General features: G+C 45.4%; 1 protein-coding gene across 5 annotated transcripts in view; it reads right to left on the bottom strand.

The window, feature by feature from the left end:
- FSTL4 (follistatin like 4) overlaps nt 1–20,503 on the bottom strand; it is a 585,475-nt gene that overhangs the window by 171,041 nt on the left and 393,931 nt on the right. The gene's annotated exons all lie outside the window — the stretch shown is intronic.

The raw sequence follows: 20,503 nt of genomic DNA, 5'->3' as shown, positions 1-20,503 counted from the left end.
GTCTACAACAGCAGCAAGCTATCTCAGTGAGTCCTTTGCTCCTCCTTGAGCTCGAATATTTTCCCTCTCCTCCAGTCTTCTGTCTCCATGAGGCTCATTTCACTGTTCTCTGCCCAGCAACCAACACAGTGCCCCAGAGCGTGAGACTCGTTCACCTTGGCCCAAACCCCCAGGTTTCTCTTGCTCCTACATGTCCTCCTCCACCACAAAGATGTTCCCTGCAATTTCCAAGCATTGGAATGTGTACCCAGATGGCCCTGAGAAGATCCAAGGGGGCTGTCGAATGCCTTCTTGTTGGGCCAAGCTTCTCCCTCTAAGACGATGATTCCAGGTCAGGCAGAACTGCCTCCTAGGGGTTGTCCTGGAAATTACTGGAGTATTTTGGGCTTTCACCATGACCGGGGGTGTAGTGGGTGGGGAAGGTTGCTGTTAGTACTGAACAGGTGGGCAGGGACCAGGGATGCCAGATATTCTGCATTGCGTAGGCTAGGTTTTTTTATTTTTACTTTTATAATGAATTATCATACGTCCCTATTTGGGGGGAATGTCTTAATAGATATTCAAGTAGGTAAAATTTTATTACGTGAGCCTAGACCTAACTCTGGTTATGCACAAATGCAAGGTATCTTGTGCATGGTTTTAACATATTTGGGATTTTCCTGGATACAACTACTATCTCTCTCCAAGGGGAGAGTGTGCATCATTTTGTTTAGAACTTCATCAAGAGCTGTTCGCCAATGGCAACACATTGTTTATGGTATGAGTTGCCAGTTCAGTACACTTGCATCAGCTGCGTTTGTTAGGGTTGCTTTGAAGCCAGCATCTGGCTACCTCGTTATGAATTCTGTTGTGGTCTTGCATGAGCACCCACATGTTGAAATACATAGTATTTTACTACAAATTACTTGCTTTGTATTTCCCATTTATATTTCAATTAGGGCATCCTACTTTGAAATTATATGTGTAAGTAGATGATATTATCTATAATTTCCAGTTCAGGGCAATAAAGGGGGAATTACAAATAATTTGCTATAAAAAGGGGGCACTGGATCTGCAAGAGTTGAGAACAGTGCACGGGGAAGCCTTTGTTCATTTGTCATTATTTGTTTGCCGGTTCTCACTCACCCAGCACACCCCACTCCAGTGCCTTCTAGGTGGGGCCGAAAGGCATTTCTGTGACGGGCCCTGGTGCTGAGGCCTCTGGGCCTGATGTATGCCTGCATGTGCTGGAAGGACAGCCCTCTCCCACCAAAAATGAAACACGCTGCCCCTCAAGTGTGGGGGAAAAGGATGGGCTGCGGGCAGGGGGCTGTGCACAGGAGGTGGTCCCAGGGCTCTGAGACCTCCTGCTCATTCTCTCCCACCTGGATACTTCTAGCAGCCTCCGTCTTTCTGTTAGCAGCTGTTTCTTAACCGTTGGTACTTTATATTGTAAAGTATTGTGTTGTAAAATCTGTATTTCATATTTTTAACCTCACTGATTTCTAAGTTATTAACCTAACTCCTCTTTTAATACCTACTTTTGATACAGGGTGGGGGTGGTCTGAGAAGCCCTGGACCTCCAGCTCTAGCCATGTTTCTCCTTTGGGGCATATGAAGCACTTGGAGTGATCCACTGCACCCCCTGAATGCTTGCTTTCTTTCCCCCAGTCACCCTGGAAACCCCCACCAGAGATGATTTCCTTCTTTCACTTGGCCCTAGCCATGCATGCCCCAAGGGAAGTCAACCACAGGAAGGTGCCCAGTCCTCCATTCTTATGGCCAGCCACAACTAAAGCCTTTAACTACATTCTCTCTCTTTTCATGTTCCCTCCCTTGTGGTTTCTTTTAAAGCAACAGCATTTAGCAACCATGTAAGAGGTCCCAGGCGAGGCAGTTCCTGGACCTCCAGTGTGCTTGGTGTTACGGTCAGGATGATGGCTGTGGGGCTAGGGGCATCTGAGCAGGGGTTGTGTACCACAGGGATGAACTCCCACTTACTAGCTTGGCGCACCTGCAATTTCACACACCGAGGTGGCCTGAAACGAGGGCCGCCCCCACCCTGCTCAGCACCTCACTCTTCCATTGGTGTTCACAGCTTTGTGCAGGCTTATCACCAGTGAGACAGCCTCACACTGAGCTAACCACAGTTTTCTCATGGCAGGTTTAATTCATAGACAGTGGTACTGAGGGCATTAAATTAACGCTCACCACCTGGCAATAACTCATGTACCTTCCTGCTAATTTTAGCCCACCTCTGGGCTTTAAATGTACTGTTAGAAACAGACCTCTTTTATTTTATTTTATTTTTTAAAATGTTTATTTATTTACTTATTTTGAGAGACAGAGACCATGCAAGCAGGGGAGGGGTAGAGAGAGGGAGGGAGAGAATCCTGACCAGGCCACGCATTACCAGCACCTAGCCTGACGTGGGGCTCGATCCCATGAACCGAGATCATGACGTGAGCCGAAATCCAGAGTTGGTTGCTTAATGGACTGAGCCACCTGGGTGCCCTTTAAATAACTTCTACTGACCGACCAGGGCAGCCTGGCCACACACACCACATTCCAGCATCGGCAGGCAGAGTGACAGCTCAGAAATATGGAACCAATTGTACCTATGGGGTGGATGACATGATCACTGCCCAGTGGGGACATAGTCAAAATATGCTAGGCTCTGTCTCTGAGAGTTCAAGGGCCCACAGTGCTGTTGACCTCTAAAGCCGGGTTCTATTGGAGGGGTGGGTGGCCGGTGGTCACCAGTGATGTCTGCTGTCTCAAGGCCTGTGACCCCAGAGGGAACAGCACATGTGCTTCGAGTGGACAGGGAACCTGCGTATTTAGGTGGCAGAAGGGTGGCGAAGGGAAGAATCTGCAGGGGGTGCCCTGTGCCGGTGGGAGGGGGGGTGGGGGCCTCCAGCTCCTGTTGAGTCCTGATTTAAGGTCCTATAACCAAGACTCCACGGCTCTTCTGCACTAGTCACCCCTCCTGACACACATTAGCAGACAGCGTTTGGGAAATTGTGTGGTTATGAGGCAGGTGCTTAAATGAATCCTGAAGGAGATGGGACCTTTTTTTTTTAGCCACTTAATTGAATCTGTGGCAGTAAATCTTTTAGTCTTCTCTTAGCATTTACAATTTCAATTTACTCCATGGATTTTTGTGCTCAACTCCCAGTGAAAATGAGCATTTGTGCCAAAAAGCTTTTAATCAACCGTTCTCAAAATGTCAGTCCCCCTTATCTCCAAAGCCCAATGAAATCTTTGTGTCTATGGTTTTAAAAATATATTCTGTGTATCCTGTTTCTCCTTTTAGTTTCTAGCATCCTTTATCATGGTCTAATCAGAGTCATTTTTGATGTTCATCCCTCTCTTAATCTTCTTAGATTTCTTTTTAAGGTGAGCTTTCCACTTTAGTCTGGCTTCCCTGGTCTATTAAGATTCTCCGTGGCCACTGCCTCCAAGATGAAGATACGCTTCTGTGGAAAGCCTTCGCAGAGCCCTCTATTTTAGCACACAGAAGGTTAATTGCCCGGTCTTTAATTAAGCCAGTCATTTTTCTTTAACGTTGTTTGTGGAACTCCATAATAAATGAAACCATAAACCTGTCTTCATTTTATGAGGAGTTTGAGTTTTGAGTGTTCTTGCTTACTCTCTTTCACAGGCTGGTCTTGGGAAAAGCTAATTTCTACAAAAATCCTTAATGGAAAAAAAAAACCTTTAGGGATTTTAATGGCAAGGATTCTATTTTGTGTGGTTTAGGGAAAGGTGCGTCTCAATACTTTTGTGACAAAGTAGAAAAAACCTTCAGCTAATCTGGAAACCCCCCAAGACAGGACCTGCCCCCCTGAAGGCAGGATAGGTACCAGCCTCCCCTGGGCCTTCCAGCTCAGCTCTGGACACTGCTGTCATTTGAGCAGCCACCAGGGGGCAGCATACCCCCCCCACGACTACTGATTCACTAATCAGCACCCCTGCTGCCCTGACCCCCTGCACAGGGCAGTGCCGTTCTCCCATCGATTTCTCCCTGGCCCTCTGATTTCCGATGAGCCTAATCAGCTGTGCAGTCTTCAGCCCTTGCTCCTTGATTTGTCAGGAGGATGAGTTATCTGAGCGGACGCTCTCTGTGATTTGTAGGTTGGAGGACTCAGCTGTACTGCTGTGACCTTTTCAATATTCTGTTATTAGATGGGTTGGCCATTTCAACTTCCTCCTGAACAAAGTGTCTTCTACATGTGCTGAAGAGGGAGAATGGCCAGTTAATCAGAACACCCAATGCTGAAAAGGTCGAACCAGGGCTGTGGGTATTAACATCCACTGTCTGCATTAGCATCCCGCAGCCTGCAGGTTCCAATGGCACCAAATATGTGGATGACATGTAGCCCTCAGACCCCAGCACAGAAGGGCTACTCCTCCCACTCTTACCCATCTTCATGGGCAACCCAGAGTCTTTACCATGGTCTACAAGGCCCCATCCATTTGGGCTCCTGGTGTCTCCCCTGCCTTCATCTTCTGCCCCCCTTTACTTCAGTTCCAATGCTCCAGCCATGGGTGGCCTTTCCGTCCTTGAGTATGCCAAGCTCCCTCCCGTCTCAGGACTTTTGCACATGCTGAGCCCTGGCTTGGATCGCTCTTTCCCCAGATTTTTGCATGACTGCCTCCTTCTCAGCATTCAGCTCTCAACTCAATGTCATCTCCTCAGGGAGGTCTTCCCCAGGATACCCTAGCCACGAAACTCCTCATTAGAACATTGCCCTATGTTTCTTAAGAATCTTTATCATTTACCATTTTTGTCAGTTCATGTGTCTCACTCTACTCATATATAAACAACTCAAGGGCAAGGACACTGTCTATCATGGTCACCACTGCATCCCCAATTCTCGGCACAGTTACAGGTACACAGCAGGTCCTCAATAAATGTTCACTGGCTATGACAGACTGAATGTTCGTGACTGCCCAAAATTCATATGTTGAAGTCCTAATCCCCCAGTGTGATGGAATTTGGAGGTGAGGGCTTTGGGGAGGCCAACTAGGTCATGAGGGTGGAGCCCTCATGAATGAGATAGCTGCCCTTCTAAGAACAGGCACAAAAGCTTGCTTCCTCTCTCTGTTTGTCACCATTTGAGAATACAACGAGAAGATGGCCATCTATAAACCAGGAAGCATGCTCTCACAGACACAGGATCTGCTGGCATTTTGACCTGGGACTTCTCAGCCTCTAGAACCATAAGAAATAAAGCTCTGGTTTAACACTTAGTCTCTGGTAATTTGTTACAGCTACCTGTGCTAAAACAGAAGGAAAGTAACAGCGCAGTTTATTAAAAATTAATCCCAGGGGCACCCGGGTGGCTCAGTTGGTTAAGTATCTGACTTTGGCTGAGGTCATGATCTCACAGTTCGTGGGTTCAAGCCCGGTGTTGGGCTCTGTGCTGACAGCTCAAACCCTGGAGCCTGCTTTGGATTCTGTGTCTCCTCTCTCTCTGCCTCTCCCCCACTCATGCTGTCTCTCTGTCTCTCAAAAATAAACAAACATTAAAAAAATAATCCCAGAATTTAGACTCCTCAATGGTCACTGAGTAATTTTTTCTGCCTGCTTCCCCAAGCCCCCCACCTCACCCATTTTTGGGAAGTCACACAACACATGCTCTTGTGACATGAAAGCCAGGTGAGTCCCAGCACCCAGAATTTTAACTCACTGCAGCTGTTCATTCAAAGTATCAGCAAGTGCCTAATCTAAAATAGAAATTTCTTAAACAAGCACAAGGCAGCAGCAGCATCTGCACCAATGAAACCATTTTCAAGATCCAAGTTTTGAACTTAGGCCTACTTAAAATACACATTCTAGCGCGAAACCTCCCTCCCACCGCCAAAGAAATCCTACAAGTTCCTTTTGCTTAATTTTTTGGTGAAGGGCCTTCTAATGCTGTTCAATGATACATTTAAAATTGGATTTGTAATGAAATGCTGAAGCCAAAGAGTACCAGGATGAGAGGAAACCACTCTGGTCATTCAACGCCCAGCCCTTGAAGGCCTGTCCTGAGGGTGACTCTGTTTGATTCTTTGGGCAGACTCTGGTAGAGCACAGACATCCCACTTTTCTGGAAGAGCTCAGCTCAAGGCTGGCGAGGGATGAGCAAACCTCCTTGCACACCTGCGTAAGACAGCACGGGAAGAGCAGGCACCAAGATGCCCAGAATCAGGTGCCCTATGGCGAGAGTAGACTCAATCTGGCACACATCGCCAGTTCCAACAGCCTGAGATACGTGTCTCGATCCCTGCAGGGTGCAGTGAGACTGTTTTTAACACCACCTAAAAATGTGTAAGTTGGAAGTGTTGTCTCTGAAACAACGTGGAAGCTTTTGGCCCGGAATGTCTCCCTTCAGCCCTCGGGTAAACACAGAAACAGTCACACAGTGTGTTTTATTCTTAGAAGTTTTTGTTTTTTTTTGTTTTTTTTTAAGGAATCCAACCAAAGCATCTCAGAAAGGCTGGTGCTGTTTTAATTCCACCGAAATCAGATGTGGGTTTTCAGGAGTGTACTGTGAAGGGGCTCGGCTGCCTGGCACGTTGCATCTCTCTGTGAGCACCGTGCACGCACAAACATCTGAACGGCCACAGCTCGGCCATCTTTCGCCTCCCAGCTCCCCCTTGCTATAGAATGAAAGACGTAATGAAGGGCAAGGAATCAGGCTTCCATGCCACTGCGGGGTTTTCTGCACTGGGACACACCAGGAGTTTAGCATCTAAGATCGGGAGAGCAGAAAAGGAAATTAAAGCTAATGGTTTTAAAGGGCCCGCCAGCTCTGATCCTTGGGAGAGAACAAATCAAACGCAATTCCACAGGTGCCACGGGAGGTACCTGAAAAGAAACCTAACACAATCTCACATTGCATTCGGCTGGTTGGCTGGACTTTGTTCTCCAGGATCTGCTGTAGATAAACCTGGGCGCGCAGGCAGGATCAAGACCCCAAATCTGAGACCCCAAAGGAGCCACGAAACCCCTCATTGAGCAGCTGGAAACTGCAGTCAAGGATTAACCTTGTCTTGAGGAGAGTCTGGCCTTTGCCTCCTGGCTTCTGGGAGGTGATCTCTAAGCCCTTGCAACGTCCTGCCTGATAAATATCTTTGTGGACCTGAGAGCTTTGGGCCACGTCAGATAGTCTATGCTGGCAATGAGATTCAAGGTGAGGCAGGAAGGGGTAGGGTAGCTAAACATCTATCAGTTCAGCCTGTGAAAAGGCTGGAGACCAAGGTCAGCCGTGTGGGCAGTCAACCATGCGTATGTGACCGAGCCCCAATAAAAAAATGTTGGGTACCGAGGCTCATCAGGTGTGCTCTCTTGGTGGCAGTATTTGATGTGTCTCCCACAGCACAGCTGGGAGAAGCAAGCACCACGTACATAAGTCCCCTGCAAGAGGGCAGTCGGGAGTTCTGTAGCTGGAGCTCTCCTGCGCCCCTGCTCTACACACCTCTTCCCTCTGCTGATTTCATTATGTATCTTTCTGCTGTAATAAACCACAACTGTGAGCATAATGTTTTTTTTTTTTTTCTGAGTTCTAGGAGGCCTTGCAGCAAATTATCAAACAATGAGGGTGGTCTTGGGGACTCCTAAACTTGCAGTTGGTGTCAGAAGTTAGGGAGGTCATGAGGACTACCTAACTCTGTAGAAATTGGGGTCCAGGGAGCAGAAGGGAGTGTGAGGGGAGAACTCAGGCCTCCCGATGCCCAGGCCAGTTCCCCAGGGTGTGGATCACATGCAGATACCCGAGCCAGAAAGCAAACACACTCTACAACAGAGCCATGGCCGGGAGTCCCTATAATCTGGCCCTGTGGGCAGCTATGCCCTGGCCTTGCCGTCAGATGTACCTGGACCCTCTAAGCCAAAGTCCCCTAGATCCATTCCTTGTGCCCCAACTGTGGTTGCATTATTGGGGCTCATCACCCGGCCCATTGTAATCATTTTATTTCACTGAGTGAATATCAGTTGGCAGGCCAGGATTTTTCCTGGTGCCAACTGGCTTTTTCTGTAAAAGGGGATTTTCTGGCAGACGGTGCTTTAGCAATCGAGTTGTTCTCTAGCAGGGAAAGCAATCTTGAACCAAATATAGGTAATCACCCCAATAGATGGAGAAGCTGAGGACACTGGCTTCCAGGCTTACTTAGGCTCCACATGGGGATCTGGCAAGCACACCTGTGTGTGACCTGCCAAACACCACCAGCCTCCAAGCTCCCCAAGTCTGCCCTTTCCTCGTTAATGTTAATCTCGTTATATTTTCCCAAGCTCAGTGCTCACCTGGCATTTGAGGATTGGCTCAAGGAAACCATGCCTCTTAAAAAAAAAACAAAACCAGAAGCCACATATGCAAGTTGTTGCCTATGGCAGTGGCATCTTGCTCATGTGGAGTGAGAACCAGTGCTCTGTCAGCTGCCTCCCTGGCGCTCAGGGCCCCCGAGCTCCTCAGCAGGACCTGGTTGAGACCCACACTGAGATGTCAAACGCCACTCACAGCAGAGTCACAGAAGGTCACAGAGGGAAGTAGATGCACCAGACAGGACAGTCTCTCATTGCACAGAAGGAGAAAGTGACGCCACATGCCAGGAGAAGGGTGGGCGACCGGGTTTGTTCAAAATCACGACCCTGTGAGGCGAGAACGTCAAGCCTCAGTCTCTAGCCTAGCTCAGCACTTCCCACCATCCTGGAGCCTGATTTCTTATTCTCCACAAAAACCTCAGCCTAGGTGCTCCCATTCTGACAGGTGTGTGCCTCCTGCGTGACAAGATTTTGGAGACTCTCATCAACACACTGGGCCTGAAATGGCACCATGAGGTGGTACTCATGCCATGAGATTTCCTCTCTCTCAGTCACCAGGTTACTTGACATCAGCAGGGCTTTGTGAACCCATTAGATACATGTGATTGACTGAACCCCCCCCCCCAACTTCCTGATCCCCAGAGAGTCTCAGAGCTGAGGCAGAGCTGCAGCGGTGAGGACACAGGACACCTAACTTTTGAGACGTGGAAGAACACCGCTTCTATTTCCAGGTGACAGTGAGGCCCTGCTGATCAGTCCCCTTTGTTGAGGCTGGTCCTGCCAGGACCATCCTGCTGGGTTCCAACCCCAGCTCCTTGGGGCAGCTTCCCTAGACCTCCCAGGGCTCACTGTTCCATATCCTTTGAACTCTCTCTGTGTGTATGGTCAGTGCCCTACAACCCTCTCTTGGAAAGTATCATCTTGATTCATGCCTTAATTATTTTCTGTCTGCCCCAGTGAGACTCTGAGCTCTTCGTGCAGAGGAGGAAACTGGTTTCTGCCAAAAGTTCTCAGCTTGAGGCCAAGAGAATGACAAGATAACTTGGCCAATGCAGCTATGGTTGGCAGTTAGGGCAGTGGGCAGCCGGACAGGGCTGAGGCTAACTTTCCCAGCCCAGCCACTTTGCCAGAGACTGCCCCATCACTTGGCATCTGACCCCCACACCAGTCCCACTAGACTGAACAATCCGGATGATTTAAGGAGCCTGCACCTGGGATGGAGTTTTCATTTTTTGGAACATTAGCTATGGGCCTCACAGGAAGCCTCCTGGAGGACACCCAAAGGAAAACAGGGTGTGTCCTAGCCCTGGAGAGAGACAGGAGAGGTCTGTGTCCTGGGCAACTTGGGGTAGTCAAGACTTTGCCTGGTCCGACTTCCCAGGCAAGGGTGTATGAGGACAGGCTGGGGAGGGAGTCTCATGGGCCCAGGAAGCCTGGTCTGTAGGCAGCGTCAGGGTTTGGATCGTGTAGTTTCACTAGCTCCAGATGGGGGAATGTGAAATAAGGGGTGCCGGGGGAGGCTGGAGAGACTGGAGGTGGGCACGTGCTGAGGCAGGGAGCCAGAGAGGGGCTCCGAGCTAGCCTCGGCCCTCAGAGATGGCAGGGGTGGCTCTTGGAAAGAGCAGAGGAGAGAATGCCAGAGGGTTCAAAGGAAGACCCATCAAAGTCCTAAGTGACTGGCTCTACACAGTGACAGGGAGGGACATGTGAGGAGTGGCTGAGAGGAGGCTAAGTCAACCCGGCAGTAAGAGGCTGCTCTCTCAGGTGACATGACTGGGTGCAAACTGGGAGCCCAGCATGGAGGATGCTTCCCTGGCCCAGCACCACACCAGCCCCTCAGGACTCCTGGGTAGACTCAGGCAATGTTAGCAGGCTGGGCCCTTGGAGGAATGGGGCAGTGGCTTGAGCGTTCTGAGGCACTCAGAAGAGTGCCTCTCCCTAATCCGTCAATATGGCCTAGCGCTGGGGGACCTAGTGAGGTGAGCCCACCAGGCCTGGGCCTCTGCACCTACTGACCGGGTAAGCCCTGCCCATTTCAGGGCTCCCCACAAGCTGGCTATGCTTTCCCTCTGCCCTCACAGCAGGTGGCGCTCTTGGCATTGAATACATCTGCTCTGGGAAACCCGTCATGGAGTTCTCATGGAATTTAAAGCCAGGGCTCGTTAGTGTCCTGAAAGCCCCATGACCAAAAAAACCAGTTCGACTGAACAGGGCCTCAGGTCTGGGGAGGGAACAGGAATCTCGGTGGCAGAGTGAGGCCCGCCTGGGAGGGGAGAAGCTGCCCAGGTGTCCCAGTGGCCCTGGGGGAGGGGAGAAGCCTCCTGCCCATTGGAGGAGCTGCGGGATAATACAGAAGGTAGCGGCTGATTCATGTGCATGAACAGCAGGGGAAGACAAGGGAGTGTCCTCTTCCTCTTTGTTCCCAGACCCCTTTGAAGTGCAAGGGGAAAAGACAGTCACACCTGACACCAGGGTTTTGTTTTCTTTTGTGGAGCACAGTTTCAAGAGACTAATTTGGGCTTAAGAAACAGTGAGGTCCAGCAGTGCCTGTGTGAGCAGACACCTGTGCACTAGGCTTGTGGCCACTCCAGGCGACACTGGCGGCCCTTCTTCCTGGGCCAGATATCCTTCCCCTCCCTTCCTGACAGGTGCAGCCTCGCAGCCTCCACTGGAGCCTTCCCAGGGACAGGAGGCCCATTCCTGTTGCACAGTGAGCCTCAGCTGTTGGAAGGCTCACCATTTTATGGTGGAAAACTGCTTCCAGGGAGTAAGAGAGGAGATTCATGATACTGACAAACAGGGCATTTGAAATGTGCCTCCCTGCCACCACCCACAGGTCCAAGGTCTGCCTGCCAGGGGCCCAACACCCTGCACCAAACTTCCATGTGAAGGCCCTTCACACTTGGAGACAGTTTTGTTTCTCCTGTGGGGGAGGCTGTGCTTCCTGCTGAGGTTCTGGGGACTATTGGGGAAACTCTATAGTGCTGCTTTTACTGTCCCGTGGGATGAAGTTTCTAGAATGCATGCTACCCTAGTCTTCCCTCCTGGAGGCCACCTGCTTGGCAGAATCCTCCTAGACATGAGTCCCACCTGGCACTCAGTGGGGTGTCCCTGCCTTCCCTCGAGGTCCCCATGAGGAGGGGGTCATTGTCAGGCTTCCTAGTTAGCATCGACCAGGTGTTCCAACAACCTCTCTGGGAGCCAGCAGGAACCTAACCTCCAGGCTTCCATGGAGGGACTTTGAGAGGTGGGAAAAAGCCAAGGGCAATTATAGAAATGCCACTTTACTTTGGATCTGTTCCAAGTAACACAGTGGGAATAATAAACTAGCCAGGATCAAAGTCAGGTGTTGTAGCATTAACATCACTTACACTAATGGATGGGGGAGCCTCCCCAGACCTCTGGAGGGTTCCAGGAATCTGCGTTTCAAATGTGATGTGTTATGGCAGGAACTGGGCTTCTAGTGGGGAGAAATGAAAATTCATGACAATGACAAGTGGGGCACTGTCTCTAATCGTGTCCAGAGGGAGAGTGAGTCCTTGCTTCACATTCTCCCACAGCTGCCCCCTCATGGAAGCAGTGTGGCTGGCCTTCCAAGAAGGGACGCAGGTTGTAGAAGAGCCACTGGGGCTCTGAGACCAGCGACTGCCTTGCTGCATTTACAAGGTCATGCAGGGGGTTCTCTGCACCTTAAATTCTGGGTCTTGGGACGTTATGGGGAAAGAGAGGATTTGTTCCAGTAGATAACTTGTCCCTGAATCACATCTTGAATGATAATATGATGTCCATGATTAATGGTGCCATGCGGGGTGGGGGTGGGGGTTCTATGATGAGCTGTCTGTAGAATAAGAGACCTACTGTGTGTACACACAGCCGGGAGCCAGCATGAACAAGCAGCAGCAGCAATGTGAGAAGGGGTGAGCTGGAAGATTCTGCTACTGCGGCCAAGCCAATTTACACAGTAACACCCCACTGCACTGGCTTTCCTGCTGTGTCTCCACACAGCAGAAACCAAGACGTCTGAGTGGTCTCAGTGTTACACAAAGACCAATATCACCTGGTCTTAATGACTTTGCTCATGAGCAGGCAAGAGTCTGTGAGGTCGGCCCCATGCTGAGTGACCATTTGGGGTAGACTGCACAACTACCATGCTCTCTGCTTGAGGAGCCCTGGTCACAACCTATGCCATGCCATTGGGGATGGGGACACTGCCCCTCAGTCCCCGTGGAGGTGGGGGACGCCAAGCCCAGTGGCCAGCACCTGAACCGCAGATGGTCCCCAAAACATCAGCATTAAGTTTCACCTGGCTCTGCCTACAATGCAATATTCTTCTCCATGTTGGCTTAAATAAGGCTGTTCATAGAGCTTCAGAATGATCCCTCACCCTTTGGGAAACTTGAGAAGTCTCTCCCCAGCAAGCATATCAGCAGCACAGACAGAAGGGGCTGACTCCTCTGCCAGACCTGACTTGGAGGTCCTCAGACAAGGGAACCCTGAACCTACCCCTGGGTGGTAACTTGGGATATTTCACAGGTGCTGGGAAGGTCCTCTTGCCCTCTCCCCTGCCCCCAATTGTCCCACGCTCAGGCTTACCGGCCTGGGCACAAAGGACTTTATCTTATAATTAAAGGCAGTTGTGCAAATTTCTCCCACTCAGTCATTACGGAGACCATTTATTCACACTAAATCCTCTGTGGAGGAAAGTTCCTATAAGCAGGAGAGCTGAAGCAAGGCATCCAGGGCACACAGACAATTTACCAGAGACGAACTCTGAATCAACAACTCCTCTCTATAGACATGAGTTGTGCAGAGGGAATGGCCTTTTAGTATTTTCCCTTCCAGATGGAAATAGTGACAGCACCACCATCCTGGTTAAATATGAAACTTTCCAATCATGTTATTGGTGCAAATTTAAATAAAAGATCCTCATTTCAACTATTCAGGCCTGCGGCAGGGCTGGGTGGCATGGTGCCAGATATTTTAGATTCAGAAGAAACTCAGAGGCTATGAGAGTCACAAGTCAATCATCAAAAAAATGAGTAGGATAAGTTTCATGAGTGAGCTGGCACATAAGCTAACTAAGCACATTTTAAAATGTTTATATGGGGGGCACCTGGGTAGCTCAGTCGGTTAAGCTTTTGACCTTGGCTCAGGTCATGATCTCACAGCTTGTGGGTTTGAGCCCCATGTTGCACTCTTGCTCATGTGCTCTCTCTCTCTCTCTCTCTCAAAATAAATAAACTTAAAAAAATTGTTTTAATGTTTTTTTTTTCTTTTTCTTTTGAGAGACAGAGACAGAGCATGAGCAGGGTAGGGGAAGAAAGAGGGGGAGACACAAAATCCAAAGCAGGCTCCTGGCGTTGAGCTGTCAGCACAGAGCCCAACGCGGGGCTCGAACTCACGAACCTCTAGATCGTGACCTGAGCCAAAGTCGGATGCTTAACCAGCTGAGCCACCCAGGCGCCCCCTTAAAGTTTTTGTTTTAAAAATTAAATGTTTATATGAAGCAGAACTTCAGGGATGTTTTGATTTCAACATCTCTGCCTCTTCTGAATGAATTCTCTGTTTACTTAACTTGCAGTGAACTCCTCCATATCACGCCCTGCCCTGCCTGGGCTAGGAGCCCTTTCCCAAGAAAGTGATGACTTGACTTATTGTTGAGTCAAGAGATCAGGTTAGAAAGTACTGTCCCAGAAAGAAAAAGTGTGTGCATATATACACATACACAAAGAAAAAGCTGTAAAGTTATATACCAAAATATTATCCATGATCCTCTCTTGTGGTAAACACATTTTATTTTTCTCTTTTGTACTTTTATTTCTTAAATTTTCTGCAAATAATACATAATACCTTTGTAATCAGAAAAACAACGATAAAATGAAAGCAATAATGGTTACTTAACAAAACAAAACCCAATCAAGGTTCCCCTGTCTTGATTGAAAGAGCAAAGCCTCAAGCTATTTCCCTATTGTCAGAAATAGCTGGATTATTGGTGAAAGCATGAAAGGAAACAAACTGGTTAATAAAAAGTGGCAGAGGAGCTTCAAAGTAGATGCTCCCCTGTGGCAAAAATGTACCTTTTTCTATTCTTGCTCCTGTTGGGTAGAGTTGATCCATTAGAAACAACTACTGAAAACATCTAGCTGTCTGGAAATGTGGCTTGTTGTCACTTCTGGATCAATAATAGACTCTAAGGTTAATTTCTTTCTCTCACATTGACACAATTTAAAGTTGAGATCAACCCTGGTGAGAAGGGAGTGGAGACAGTAGAAAAGTTACAAGTTTCTGAGAGATCCATGGCCTGGGGAATGGAGTACTACTCATGTCAATTGATATTCAGACCTAAACAACTGGAGAGAGATAACGATTTGGGCACGTTAAAAGATATAGTTGTGTAGAGATACCAGTTCACCCCAAACTGACCCACAGATTCAAGGCAGCGCAAATCAAATTTCCAACAGAGTGTGTGCATGCGTCTTTATGTGTATGCACACAGTAGGCACACACTTGATAAGTCCATTACACAATTTATATATAGGTGCAAGGGCCAAGGACACCCAAAACGCTCTTGAAGAGGATGAACAGGGGCTTTCCCTATGAGGCATCAAAACTTATTATAAAGCCCCAGTAATTAAGACAGTGGTTATTAGTTTAGGACTAGCACAACTGAACATAAGAAAGAGCTCCACAATAGGCTCCTTAAAATATGAGCATTTGCCATAGGAAAATGTTATTGTAGATCCCTGGGGGAATAGATCAATCTTTTAATAAATGATACTACCACAAGTTGGGATCCACGTGGATAAAAAAAAAAAAAGGCTTGTGCTTTACACCATTCACCAAAAAATGACTTCCAAGTAGATTAAAAAAATAAATAAATAAACAGGATTCTACTTCTGAAGGACAGCATAAGGAGATGTGTAGACATGCTTCCCAGAGAAACAACCGTAACTGGTAAAGCGATTAAAAAACCCAAACACCAGCCATTTAGAGTGTCTGGAAACTGTCCTATAAGGCATACAATACATGAAGAAACTTATTTTTTTCAAGACTATCCACTAAATCTCAGTAAGAACAGTGAGAATTTTACTTGAGCCATGACTTGCATACCCTCCCCTCCCTACTGTGGATGGGAGACAAACCTCCTGTGCTCCTAGCTCTCAGTGATGGTCTAGACTATCTCCCTGGGAGGGTGGGACATGAGCATTTCTCATCCCTCCTGGGTTCATGTTGCATAGGCTACATCCCAAGAAAAGGCAGCTAAAGAATCTGGGGGTCTCTGTTTATATCCAGCCCCAACTGAGGATAGAAGCTTGACTGCTGGCATGGCAGAGGCTGGAGGTACTGGGGCCTCGGCTGCCTTCACTCTAGCTCACTTGTAGGACAGAGGTTTCAGTCCTGGAGAGGCAAACTGAGCAAATCAGAAGCTGCCATCCCCACCTACTACTCTGCTATTAAACCAGGGATATCACTCTGAGACAACTGGGTCACGGTCTCTGCCCCAAGCTCCAGAGCAGTGGTTCAGAAATTTTGTGCAAGGGAGAGGCAAGCCATAAAGATGGAGAGCTCTGACTGAGAGGAACTGACTTTATTTGGAACAACACGGAGGAGTTCAAGCCTATTATAACAATGGATACTGTGGTGGTAAGTGATTAAAAGGAGACTCATAGCTCTACAAAGGTGACAAGCTAGACTGTAGACCAGCCAGCTTACCGGAGGGAGAGCATAAATAAAATGAAAATGAACACAGCCTCAGAGAAATATGGAATAGCACTAAGAAGAATGCATATAATGGGAATACCCAGAAGCAGGAAACAGAGAAGGAAGAGAAACAATATTTAAAGAACTAAAGACTGAAAACTTCCAAAACTGGGTGAAAAACATCAATCTACACATCCAAGAAACTCAACAAACTTCAAATAAGGTAAGTGCAAAGAGATCCACAGTTGGACTCATCAGAGTCAAAATGCCGAAAGACATAGAGAAAAATTTGAAGGCATCAAGAAAAAATAACTGGTCAGTCACAACAGAACCCTAAATACGATGAACAGCTGACTTCTCATCAGAAGCAATGGAGGCCAGAAGGTAGTGGGGGTGACATGTTCAAAGTGTTAAAAGAAAAAAGAAACCGTCAACAAAGAATGTTAAAGCCAACAAAATTATTTTTCAAAAATGAAGGGAAAGTAAGGACGTTCCTAGATAAACAAAAATTGACATAACTTGTTGCTAGTACATCTACCTTACAATGAGTACTAAAGTGAACTCTTCAGACTGAAAGCAAGTGACCATAGACGGGAATCTGAATGCACACAAAAAGCAAAGAGCACTGATGAGAGTAATCATGTTATTATACAAGACAGTATAAATGTATATTGCCTCTCCTTTCTGGTCTTAGTGGATTTTAAAAGCAACTGTATGAAACAACATGTATATAATTGTATCATTGGGCCTATACCACATAGAAATTTAATATATTTGACAACAATAGCACAAGGGGGGTAGGTGGGTGTAAAACTTTATAGGAGTAAGAATACTAAATGGTAACTTGAATCCATACAAACAATGAAGAGAACGAGAAATGACAAATAAAAGGTTTATGTAACAAGTTCTATGAATATATATTTGCTCTCCTTTTTTTCCCTCTCAGTTTATTTAAATGAAAAAATTATATAAAGTAATAATTATGACAATGTATTGTTGGGTTTGTAGCATATATAGAAGTAATATGTACAACAATAACAGAAAAATCGGAAGAAGAAATAGAGGTATATAGGAGTAATGTTTCTGTATCTTACTAGAATTTAGTATAAATCTCAAGTATATTCAGATAAATTAAGATGTATACCGTTAACCCTAGAACAACCAGTACGATAGTAGCTACAGAAAAATAGTAACATTTAATTAAAGAACTTAAAATATTACACTAGAATATTCACTTAATGCAAAAGAAAGCAATAAGAGATGAAGAGAGGAACAAAATGATATGAGACATACAGAAAACAAAGTAAAATGGTAGATGTATATATATAAATGATAATATTAGATGTCATGGATTAAACAATTCAATCAAAAGCAGCACTTGTTAGAATGTATGAAAAAAACAAGATCCAAATATATGTTGCCTACAGGAGACATTCTTTAGCATTAAATATATGAATAGGTTGAAAGAAGAAGGATGGAAAAAGAAACTATAAGAAAGACAAGTGGTTATACGAATATCAGAGAAAATAAACTCAAACAAAAAAACGTTACTAGAGATAAAGAAGGACATTTCATAACGATAAAAGGATCAATTCATTTGTAAGCTTTAACAGTTGTAAACATATGCACCTAACAACAGAGCCCCCAAATACAAGAAGCAAAAACTGACAGAAATGAAGGGGGAATTCACCAATAACAGTTGGTAGCTTCAAAATTCACTTTTAATAATGCATGGAGCCATAAGGCAAAAGATACACAAAGAAATAGAACACGTGGACAACACTGTAAACCAATTAGACCCAGGAGAGCTCTATAAAACATTCCATCCCAAACCAGCAGAATACATATTTTTCTCAAGTGGATATGGACATTCTAGGGGAGACCACATTCTAGACCATAAAAAAGGCTTAATACAGTTAAAATGACTGAAATAATATATGTTCTCCCACCACAACAGAATGTAATTACACATTGATATAAAAAATTAAATTTGGGAAAGTCACAGGTACGTAAAAATTAAATAACACACTCATGAATAACCAACAGGTCACAGAAGAAATCACGGAGGAAAACTAGAAAATACTCTGAGATGAATGAAAATGAAGATACAACATAACAAAACTTGTGGATGCAGCGAACAGAGAGCTTAGAGGGGAAGGACTTCACAACTGTGAGTGTCCATGTTGGAAGAGAAATGAATCTCAAATTAATAGCCTAACCTTCTAGCTCAACACAGTGGAAAAAGAAAAGCCAATGGAACCTAAAGCAAGTGGGGAAGGAAAGAGTCAAGATGAAAGCAGAAATTAGTGGAAAAAAGAAGAGAAATAGAGAAAATCAACAAGACCAAAAGTTGTTTCCTAAAAAACAATCAACAAAACTGACAAAACTTTTAGCTAGACTGATGAGAAATAATACAGAAGTCTCCAATTACTAAAAACAGGAATAAAAGAGGGGACACTTCTACAGACTCTACTGAATACAAAGAATAATGAGGTAATAATATGAACATCTGTATGCCATCAAACTAGGTAACTCTGATGGATTGGATAAATTTGTACAAAAACACAAACTACTAAAACTAGCTTAAGGAGAAATAGAAAATCTATACAAGATATTTGATTATTTAAAAAAATTCCCTCAAAGCAATGCCCAGGTTCACGTGGATTCACTGGTGAAATCCACCAAATTTAAGAAGAACTGATATGAATTCTTCATAAACTCATTCACACAAAAGAAGAGGAGAAGACACTTTCCAACTCATTGTGTGAAACCAGTGTCACCCTGACACCCAAACTAGACACAAGAAAACAAAATTATTGACCAATATCTCTTATAATTAATAGACACAAAAAAACTTCAACAAAATATTAATAGATCAAATCCAGCAACATGTAGGGATTATACATCATGACCACACACATACCAAGGAATTTAACAGTGGTTTAATATATGAATATCAATTAATGTAATATACAGTATCAGTAGATAAAAAAACAAAAACAGGGGCACCTGGGTGGCTCAGTCAGTTAAGCCTCTGACTTCGGCTCAGGTCATGATCTTGCACTCTGTGAGTTTGAGCCCCACATCAGGCTCTGTGTTGACAGCTCAGAGCCTGGAGCCTGCTTCGGATTCTGTGTCTCCTTCTCTATCTGCCCCTCTGCCTCTCATGCTCTCTCTAGCTCTCTCTCTCTGTCTCTCACTCAAAAATAAATAAACATTAAAAATTAAAAAAAAATAAAACAACAAAAACAGGGGTGCCTGGGTGGCTCAGCCAGTGAGGCTTCTGACTCTTTATTTCAGGTCAGGTCATGATCTCACAGTGGTGAGACTGAGCCCTGCATACGGCTCAGAGCTGAGTATGGAGCCTGCTTAGGAGTCTCTCTCTGGCCTTCCTCAGCACGAGCGCTCTCTTTTTCTCTTGTGTTCTCTCTCTCTCTCTCTCTCTCTCAAAAAAAAAAAAATACCCAAAAACCATATGATCATCTCAACAGTTGCAGAAAAAGTGGTTGATAAAATATAACATTCCCTTTTGATAAATACACAAAACAAAGTAGAAGAGAGCTTCTCAACCAGATAAAGGGCATCTATGGATAACTCAGGGCTAACATCATATTAGTGGTAGAAGACTGAATGAATGCTTTCCCCTGAGATCAGGAACAAGACAAGTATGTCTGTTTTTGTCACTGTACTGGAGGTTCTGGCCAGGGCAGTTAGGTAAGAAAATGAAATATAAGGCATTCAGATTAAGGAAGAAGTAAATCCATCTCTACTTATACCTGCATTATCTTTATATAATCATAAATTATCTAATACAAAAAGCTATATTAGAACTAAGAAATGAATTTAGCAAGGTTGAAAGGTACAAGTTCAGGGTATAAAAATTAATTATATTTCTATACCTTGGCAATAAGCATCCTGGAAATGAAAATATGAAAACAATTCCACTTACAACAAATTCAAAATAAATGAAACATTTAGGGATGAATTTAACCAAAGAAGCGTAAAAGTTATACTGCCAAAACTATAAAAAAAATGTTCAAAGAAATGAAAGAAGGCCAAAATAAATGGAAGGACATCCCATGGTCATGGATCAGAGGACTTAATACTGTTTAGATAGCAACACTTCCCAAAGTAATCTATTTAGTCAAAGCAATGCCTATCAGAATCTCAGCTGGCTGCTTTGTAGAAATTAACAAGCTGATCCAAAAATCCATATGGAAACAAAGGACAGAGAAGAGCCTAAACAGTGCTGCAGAGGATCCACAAAGTTGGAGGACACATTTCCTGAGGGCAAAACTTGTTACAATGATACACTAATCAAGAAAGTGTGGTACCAGCATATGGTTAGACATACAGATCGATGGAGTAGGATTGAGAGTTTAGCAATAAACCTTTACAATTATGGTTAATTTATTTTCAACAGGTGTGCCAAAATAATTCAAAGGGGGAAAGAGTAGTCTTTAAAATAAATGGTGCTGGGACAACTGGATATTCACATGTAAAAGCAGGACA

Source organism: Panthera onca, chromosome A1 (genome assembly GCF_046562875.1).
Source record: "Panthera onca isolate mPanOnc1 chromosome A1, mPanOnc1 haplotype 2, whole genome shotgun sequence".
Classification (NCBI taxonomy): Eukaryota; Metazoa; Chordata; class Mammalia; order Carnivora; family Felidae; genus Panthera; species Panthera onca.
The sequence above is the reverse complement of the archived record's forward strand: the minus strand, read 5'-3'. Positions and strand labels throughout refer to the sequence as shown.